The sequence below is a fragment of the Alligator sinensis genome, unplaced genomic scaffold (genome assembly GCF_000455745.1).
Source record: "Alligator sinensis unplaced genomic scaffold, ASM45574v1 scaffold594_1, whole genome shotgun sequence".
Lineage (NCBI taxonomy): Eukaryota > Metazoa > Chordata > Crocodylia > Alligatoridae > Alligator > Alligator sinensis.
Window position 1 is genome coordinate 99,919 of NW_005842286.1, and position 10,131 is coordinate 110,049.

A 10,131-nucleotide genomic window follows, 5' to 3' on the forward strand; every position below is an offset into this window, starting at 1 on the left:
CTATCTTGGGTTGCAGACGTAAGCTAACTCCGAAGTCGGCATCACTTCCTACTGCTTTTGAACCGGGCTCTGCAAACTTTGCAAGGAAACGTGTCAGTCTGAACCCTCACACACACCTGGCATGGAGGGGGAGGGAGGAAGGGGCATAAGAATATTACAGTAGAGTTAAAAATGGTGTCAATGGACACTTCTAAAAATCATAACTATTTCTGTTATCATCTGACTGCAGTAAAACCAAGATACCCCAAGCTGAGACCAGGGTCCCATTGCGCTCGGCGCTGTACACGAATGTAGTATGAGACACCTCCTACACTGAACAGTTCATAATCTAAGTAGACGAGATGGAGGGAGAGAGAGATCATCTCTGCTTTAGATGCAAGGAACTGAGACAGAGCGGGTGAGCGACCTGTCTGTGATCACACAGGAGCTGCGCAGCCAAACAGGGAGCTCAGGTCTCTGAACCAAATGTGTGAGCCACAAAAGGCAGCTTTCCACTCTGCCGTAAGCTTTTTAAAAATACAATCTTTTCTTTTACCAAAATAAAAACCCCTTGTGATTTAGGCTTCCGCTACTCAGAGAGAGGGAGGTTGATCAAGAGGGTAAAGAGAAGAAACCCTTCATCATTAGCCTGTGCCACGAGGCTCACCTGGAGAAGTCACAGCAATGCCTGGGATTTCATAGCCTGGTTTATACTCACTGTGCATCCTTCTCTGATCTGCAGCTGTGCCATGAGAGAAGATGGCACAGTGAGAGGATGAAACACAGAAGCTGACCTACTTGTTGACTGATTGAAGGCTGCCAAACCCTTCTTTCTTTCTCACCCCAACTTCACACACTAAGGTCAGTGCATCAGAGGCTCCCGGTCCACCTTTTGCTTGAGAAAGAAGCCTGTCAGAGCAATTTTTGGGTGGGGAGGAAACTATTTCTAACCTGGCTTGTGCTCCTCACCAGTTGGTCTTGACTAGGGCACTTTGGCAGATTCACTGCCCAGCTCCCGCACCCTCAACCCGTCCAGCTGGGGTGCAGTGCACAGTAAGGTATAGTACTGTTACCCGACACAGGCTGTGCAGTTAGATCAGAGGAAGGGGAGCTGGAAAAAGGCAGTATCAGAGGGCTGCTAACCCATATCACAAAGGTGTATGAGAACAAGCCCGCACCACTGCTTTCTGCTGGCTGGAAGCTGAATTTTCAACTACGTGGCATATTCTCTATGCTGTTAATAGCTAAAGAAGCTTCAGTTCACGTGGGAAGGGATTGTGTTTTGGAAGTTGCCAAGTCTGAATGAAGTCCCTGTTGCTGAAATTAAGCTTTAAATAGCTGTAGAGCCCATAAGAACAAGAAGCCAAAGATAATGGCAGATTTGCTATGTGCATTGATACCTGAGGTTGTGGGATTAAAAAGGCTTGAGGAAGAACAGGTGTGCTAAGAAGTGTGCCTGCCCTCCCCCACCACTGGAGTGTGTCTGGTGCATGGAGCATCCTTCACCTGAGCACCATGCAGGTGCTGAGCTCAGGGCAGGGCTGCGGAGAGGTCCTGGATCTGGAAGAGGCAGTCTAAGGTGTGTTGAGCAAAGACCCAAACAGTGAAGGTTTGGTGGCGTTCAGAACAGAAAATCCTTGATGGCTGCCTGCAAAATGGTAATCAGGGGCTGCAGGTCGTGTCGGAGGCAGGAGGCAGGTTGGTAGACATCACTGTTTCTTTACGAGGTGGGCAAGCCACGTTTCAGGGGTGTCTGGGGTACCACGGGGTCTTCAATGGGCAGTCCAGTGACGGCAACCCAGCTCCTGATGCAGCAGATCAGCCATCAGCAGATAATCACGGACTTGGTTTGAGGTATACAAGCCAGCGGGCTCCCACAGCAAAGAGCACCTCCTTTCTGTCTAGGCTGTGCCTGGTTAGACCGCTGCAGTGCCCCACCCCAGAGGTGGCTGCACTCCAGCGGTGGGTGAAAAGGCTACTGAATGACAGGTCTGGGTGAAAACTTCAGCTCCAACCCCGGACACCCCTTCCTCAAGCATCCAGACACTGTGGCCTCCATGCTTTCCAACATGTGGGACACAAACCGCAACTCTGAGGCTTCCTGGTCTTTGGAGAGGAGAGAAGGGTAGGCCTGTGACCAGGCTACCTCCACTTTTTTTTTTGGCTCTGCCACTGCCTTGCTGCACGGCCTTGGGCCTGTCACTTTGGCTTTCTCTGCCTGTGTTCTGCCCATCTGTCTGCAGACCGTAAGCTCTCCAGGGCAGGGATTTCAAATTGTACTCAAGAACAGTGGCTTGGGGTGCCACAAGGTGCCTTGACTGCCTCATACCCTGGGCTGAGGGGGGTGGAGGACAAGCAGATAGGCAGGGCTTGTTGCCATTAAGGGCACAATTGAGTTCTCTGCTGCAGTGGTGTAGACAGACCCTGCACATCTGTCCAGCAGCCAGTACAAGGGGAGCTTGATCTTAGCTGTCCATCCAAAAGCTACTGAGATACAGATACCTAGTGATAAATCTGGGAATTGGTTGATCAGCCTTCCTCGTTTGTCCTCTGGGGAACTGGGAGCAGATTGGACTCATCCCTGGTATACGTGCAAGACATTATTACTTCCACGATACACTCTGGGCCCTTACTGCAGGCTTCATCTTCTCCGCTGGACGCCCGCTCCCCACCCATCTTGCCAATCAGTTTTACGCAAAGGTCATTCGTGAACAGCCTTCAGAAGAGATCCTGCTTTTCAAACTTAAAAAAAATATAAATCTTGAATAACATCGGGTTATATTTTCCATTCCCTTTTCGTTTCAGATGATGGCGAAACCCATGTGTTCCTTCGGCTCCCGCCTCCCCCGGCTTCTGATGCAAACGAGGCACAGCCAATCAGAAGCGAGCAGACTACATAGTGAAAAGAAAATCTCATAAAACTTACGCTCGTCTTGCGAGAAAAAAAAAAAAAAGCCAAGTTGTCCACCTTTTACATGGAGCCTTATTTGGTATTTTCATGAAAAGCTATATCTTTGCACAGTAAAAAGTGCCACTCAATTAGTCATGCTTTAATGGGTAAGTGTATTTTGCTTGGCGCGGCGTACATTTTTTGTGCTTGCTTTTTTTTTTTTCCTGCCCCCATACAAACCTCTTTGCAGGGCTCATTAGAGTTTCTTCACCAGAATTGGCACTTTTCGCTTCTGTCTGGAGTACCAGTCTATTAAACTGGAGACAGAAACCTTATTTGTTCAGCAAATATTAGCCTGACTTTTCAGGACTGTAAAATTATATAGTGGGTGTCCTGATATATGAAGGCACAGGGGACCCATTCAGACAGCAGGGCCTTTTTGGAGGCCTCGTTAAAGCCCCACTCAGATTCTGTTCAAAGATTCAGTTTGTTGCCTATTGCACGGTCTACGTCAAAGGAAAAGGAGCGCTTATTTTTTTCTCAAAGCAAACTAGATTAGTCTAATGGCCAAAGGCAGAGTGGCCAGATCCGAGACACGACGTGGGTGACTTGGGGTTGAGAGCCTCTCCGCTAACGGAGCATCTGGCCTGGGTTTCAGTGGGAACCGTATTCCCCCTGGTCTCTCGAAGATTGAGACCTGAAAGTGCGGGGAAGCAGGTGGGGGGGATTGTGGTGAGAGCGCTGAGTTGAGGCTTGGAAGACGTGGGTTCAGTTCCTGCCTCTGCTACCCACTAGCTGAGTGTCCCTGGGGGACTCCTTTCATCTCCAGCGCCCATGGAGGTCAGCATTATGATCGTGGTGGACCTGGAGACGCAGCCACGAACAGGGCCCCGGGTGCCAGGCGCTGTGCACGCACCAAGCCCAGGAGATTTTACAAGGAAAGGAAAGGAAAGGAAAGGAGAGGGAGGAGAGGTGCAGGGGCAGGGCCTGGGCTGGGGTGAGTGCCACTCAGCTCTTCTGATTGCTAGCCTTGTGCTCCAGCCACTATACCCCACTGCCGCTTTCAGAGCTGCACACATCTGTACGGTGCCGACCTCTCAGGGGCTTTGATGGGGGTTATTGGAAACACTCGGCTCCTGGCTTCCCATTGCAGATCTCCAGACGTCAGGAGTGATCTGGGGAGAGGCCTCATTCTGAGCCAGTGCTGAGCACTCGTTCTCCTAAAATCTCCTTTGAGGTGCCTGGAAACAGGCCCCTAAACCAATCACCCTAAACTCCCTTGCCCGCTCAGAGACGATTTCCAGGGACACCACTGCCCATTTGGTACCAACAGCATCCGCTATTGGGGGCAGCCTGAGCTTCAGGGTGAAATAGGTCCATCTATTTTACAACCTACCTGGCCAGGTGACCCCACTGAGATGTTTTTAACCTTCCAGGAAGAGGCACAGAAGGGTTTGACCTGACGGGATGCTCTTTCATCATCACGGAGGATGTGGCAGCAGGGCCTTTGCGTGAGCACCTTTGTGCAGACCATCAGGTTGGGAAGGAAGACCTGGGTTGGTTTTCTTTGACTGTCCTGATTCTGAGTAAGGTAAGTGAGATGCTTTCAGGCTGCAGCTTGCTATGGACTTGTCAAGCCCCGGAAAAAATGTTTTGTCAAGCCCCAGAAAAATCGCCTTGTTTTTTCCCAGCATTCGAGCCTGAAGAAGGACTTGGAGGAAGACCAAAAGGCTGTCATCTGCAGTGTCTCCTGGGGTACAGGACCAGTAGGACCTCGTTAAAGTTGCACATGGCTTCTGAGCTCAGCTGTCCCGGGAAAGCCAGTGACCCGGTATAAATGCATCAATGAGCCCCCTGTGCCTGGCGGAGCGGTGCTCTCATCTCTGCTGCGACACACAAAGCATGGTAGTGGCTTTGCTGACGTGGTTGTGCCTTTTGGGCCAGGGGTGGTGTTTGGGGATTAGGAATTAGGAACTTCTGGCTGTATCTAACCCCAGGTCTGTGTGGTGCAGTATCCTAGATCCAACACTGTCTAGACCCCACTGCGGCAGGGGATGGTGCGACAAACCTATCTATGGGGAAGCCACTTCAGAAACCCCATGAGGAAGACTGGCTGTCCCTGGAGGGGGTCTCTATGGGATTTGCAGTCAGATTGATTCATAAAGCACATCTCCTTTAGCAGGGGAGAAGGTCACTTCGGGCTGATCGGAGCGGTCGATTGTCCACACGTCCCGCCAGCTCACCCTGCCAGGAGGAAGGGGCTCTAACAAATGTGCAGCTGGTCGGCAATGGATCCATGGCAAGTTTGAACCATCCTAACTACACTGACTTCAGCTAAATTCACTGAGGGTCCCGGCCTCTGGTGCCTTCCAGCTTTGGGCTTAAGGTGAAGGCCCCACTCCAGGGACAGTACACATTGTGAGGAGGTTCACGATGATCCAAGGGCTGTTCCCACGACTGTCCCTCTGGAGGGGGAGAAGATGCCAATGTGGTCTGAAAAGTTCATTTGGGGAAGGGAAGGCAGGACACCTTCCAGTCCACACTGGAAGAAGTAAAGGGTTAAAACAGGAAGGGTAAGGGGTAAAACAGGAAGAAGTAAAGGGTTAAAACAGGAACCCTGTTCTGACTGCCAGAGGGTCTGGGGGGCAGCACAGTGATGGCTATGAGGTCCTTGCTGTGGCTGTATTATAGTGACCATTTGTATCCCAGGAGTGTCAGGAGAACCTCACCCCAGCCAGGAGCGGGACCCTGGGGCGTGGGGGACGAGGGCCCTACTCAGAGCTGTGTAAGCAGGAGCTGTATCACCCATTTGCAGTGAAGAACAACAGCGCACTTGTTCCTACAAGCTTCTGATCAATGCTATCCACTCCCCTGCCACTGTTTGGAGCTCTGTATTTTACCCATCTACATGGACTCGCCTTGACTCTGCCCTCTCCTTTCTATAGGTAACTCTCCCAAGGGCCCACGTGCAGTGACAGCCCCTGCCCCAAGGAGATCACAGTCTACAGCACATGGCTCACGTGAGAAATGCAATGGGATCTTTCTTGCTTCTTGCAAATATACCTACAGTAGATACATTTTTGTTCTGCTTGCTGGGTATTTACTTGCCCTGCATTGATGAGCAAGAGCCCTGAGTTCAAGGCCTGACTGTGCCAGGTGCTGCACAAACACAGAGCAGGAGGTGCTGTGTCTCACTGGGCAAGGCAAAGGAAGGCTTGGCACCCCCACTTGCAGATGGAGAATAGAGGCAAAGAGAGACTGGGTGACTCACCCAAGGTCACATGAGAAGTCACTGGCACAGCTCTTGCCAGCCTTGGCCATTGTCAAGGCTGCAGAAGCATAGCTAAGCAGAAGGCCCCGAAACCTGGCTCTGAGTGACCATGGGGTGAACCTTTGCAGACGTGACAAATTAAGGAAAGCCATTAACAGCTCCAGCTAAGTCACGAATGAGATCCAATTAAACAGAGCACAGGGCCTAAAAGGAAGACTTTCCATTCAGTAATCTAAATGCACCAAATCACAACTTTTATCTTAAAAAGTTTTTGGGGTAGACTCTGGGTAAATCTGTCCAGAATGAATTGAAGCCCAGTCCAATACAAGAGCCCCAAGGCCAGCAGCCTGCAAGCCTGTCCCTGAGCAGACAGCACAATGGGTATTATCTAGGAGGAAACACAACCTCTACGTGGTCCTCTTTAAAAGCTGCTGGTAGCTCTGCCACAAAGCAAATGGAGTGACTTTGGGCCCGGTCCCAGCTGGGGTAGAGGCGTTTGGTTTGCTGCGTGATAATGCTAAAAGCCTCTGCTATTCCCAGCTGTGCGCTGGAGGGGTTTTTTTCCTCCCTTTTTACCGGCTGCTAATGCACACAGTTTAAGCTCCAGATTTCCTGGCTCCCAGCCAGGGTAAAATCAACAATCAGATTAACCTCTAATGAGAGCCCCCCCGTCTGCCAAGGGCTTTTTTTTTTTTACCCTGAGGTCGATATTTCAACTCCTTTGGGCAATCATTGCAGCCCTTGCTTTGTCGCCCCTTTAACCCCACGCGCCAGGGGCCACTTGACACATTGGGGATTTAGTTAAACCAACACTACTTCCTTCACTCCTGGTCATGGCTGGTAACCTGAGATATTAGCAGCATGGCTCACAGCTGAGCCTGTGGACTGGTCTGCATCTGCCCCCAGTTCTAGTCCCAGCTCTGCTGGTGTCCCGCTGGAGGGTCCTGGGTAAGCCTTGTCAGCTCCTTGGGGCTGAGGGGTGATGTGTTTGTGTGTCGTGGGACCCTGAGCTCAGCAAGTTGTGATTACAGTTAAAACAGGGTGAAAAGCTGCAGGCTGTGTCATGGGGGATCATGGCAGTAAAGGTGGACTGTCCTGGGGGCACAGGGAAGGTATTAAAGGTTGCAAACTGGGCAGTACTGTATTTTCTCACGTATAACACACCTGTGAATAGCGTGCACCTTGGTTCTGAAAGGCAGAAGGAGGGGGGGAAAAAGGTCTTTCCTTTGCAAGAGGAAGTTTCCACATCAGGAGCACACTGCCGCACTACAGTATGACTTCTGCTCCCCCATCCGCACCAGGCAGAAAATGCTGCTCCTGGATTTCCTTGCTTATAGTGCTCACCCCAGTGTTGAATTTTAGGGAAAAGGGCTCACGTTGCATGCAATGAAATACACTACTTCAAGTGCAATGCCTGATGTCACTAGAGGCCTCCATTGTAGCAGGGATCCAGGGATCTCATTTTTGGCATTAACCCGTCTGCACCCGGCACTCATGTACATGAGCCTTTCAGGCAGACGGCTGCTCCAATGACTGTCCGTGCTAAACTCACCGGCCAGGGAGCAGTCAGCAGCTGGGCGCCAAGCAGTAGGCAGATGTCAGCACAGGTGCGAGGGTAGGGTCAGAGCGGGCGCTGTGCTCTCCCTGAGTGCAGGGACTCTGGTGCAGCTGTGATGCCCATGGGGCAAGGTTGAGAGCCAGCATGGGGCCTGTGTGATGTCCTTGCTGGCACCCAGTGGCTGCCCTGCCTCCCAGACCCTGTCCGGCCTCAGCAAGCTAAGCCAGGTCAGCCCCGGGGTGGGAAAACATCACAGAAAACACAGCTACGGCCTGGGGTCTTCACGACGAGTTCTCAGGGCACTTGTCATAGGCATTGCCCTGGCTACATTTCAGGCTGGGCAGTGACATTGTCTCCCAGCACGTCCTGCTGTCGTTCTTAATGGACCCAGGAGGTCAGAGCTGCATTAGGTGAGACAGGATCTGTAAGGGATCTAGTCTGATCTCCTGCCTAGAAGAGGCTGTTAAACAGCCCCTTTACCTCTGTACTGAGACCAATACTGAGCCTGAATGTTTCACCTCCCCCAGAGGCGCTGGGTGCTGCTGCAGCCCAGGCTGGGGATGGGGATCAGGCTGTGCCAATGCTCCTGTTGGGGCCAACCCTGAAGGGTCCTGGCTGGAGGGTCTTGCCCCTCGGCTCAGGCTCAGACCGATGCTGCATTTGGGGTCAGGAAGGAATTTCCCTTCCCCATGGTTAAATTGCTACAGACTTGAGGGGGTTGCTTTCCTTTGTTGTGGCAGGGGGGTAAACCATCTGCCTGGGATCTCTTGAGCATATATGAATAACCTTTACAGCAGCCAGACATTGGCCGCCGTGGTCCCCCTGCCTTACCCATGGCAAGTTCAGGTGTGATGTCTCGTGCGGTGTCAAGGCTGACAGTACTTTTGCTAAGAAGATAGATTCTGGATGTGTCTAGGATGGTTTGGAGGGGGCTGATCCTGCCTCAGGCAGGAGGTTGGCCTAGATGTGATCTCCGGAGCTCCCTCCCATCCCAACTTCCCTATGACTGTGATACGGCATGTTGAACTAATGCACACCCGTTGTCCCAGTCTGCTATGAAGCCCTGCTAGATAAAGCAGCTCCCGCTCTGTGTTGCTGCTCAGCCACATTACAGCCCCTGAAGCATTATAGGAGACAATGAAATTAGTGGGTTGTTTTAGTGAGAACAGGTTGCTATTGCTTTGCGAATTGAATTGCTTTATTGGGAGGTGTGTGCTGGTGTTGTGGGGATGGCTGGAGCCACCAGAAGGCAATTATACCTGCCCTTTACAAGCTTTACTCTCCCATGCAGAGCAGTGTGTAGCCTTTGGAGAAACAACCCTGTGCTATTTTGTGATGAAGTTTCTTCTCGAGGCAGCCGTTGCAAGCGGCAAGGGAGTTTGCCGTCTACCTTAATCTCTCAGAGAAGAGTAAATTTGGGGGGCCCAGTTGCTACTTGGGAACCCAGTGCGGGGTGTGCAGGCTGTGGGTCCTGTGTGCTGTTTGTGCCCACCTCTGTTCCAGGACTAGTGCCTATTGTATAAATAAGCAACTAATAATAAGTAATAAGCAAGTAAATAATAAGCAAGTTACAGTAATAATGCACCAAGACTGCATCGCTTCCTTTTCTGCAGGCTTCTGGCACCGGCTGCTGCCTGGCCGAGGGGTGGCATCGTTAGTCACAAGCCAGCTCTTTTTCTCCCATGCTTCACGGGGACCCCAGTGAGGCCTGGAGGTCCAAGTGGCTATGGCTGGCTCTCCCCAGCTCCGGGTTGAAGCGGAGGTGATGATGGCCAGGACTCCTGGGATCTGCTCTCAGTGGGGAAGAAGCGTGGTTTAAGGGCAGCTCTTGAAGCTCAAACTCTTGTGTCCCGCTCCCAGCTTTGGAGTGAGGGCGAGGGGAGCAGGGCTCCGAGCTGGCATGGGTAGTGCCTGCTCCCACCCTGTGACCTCGGGTGAGACACGCACGCAGCGCCCCTACATGCAAAGAGAGGGGCACCCCTTCAGGGGAGCCGGATTCACCCCCTCTGGGGTGCCTGGGTGGAAGCCACCAGCCGTAACTATTTCCAGCAGCGCCCGCCATCCATCTGTCACTACCCTTCAGGGCCAAGAGGCACCATTAGCACCATTATTAAGTACCATAGTTTCTTGTATACAATGCTCATCTTTTCCCCCCAAAAATCTGCTTGAAATGGTGGGGGGGAACACAAGTTAAGCAAGGAAATATGGTAATAACAGCCTCTGCTTGGAGGAAAAGAGAGTAAGGCTATGCTCACTGCACAGAGGGAGGGTACCCTTCGGGGCCAAGAGGTGCCATTAGCACCATTAGGAAGTACCATATTTTCTCACATACAACACATACCCTTTCCCAAAAAAAACAGCTGCTGGAAATTGGGTTGGGGGGGCAGGTTGAGCAAGGAAATCTGGTAATAGCAGCAGAATGAGCCTCTGCCT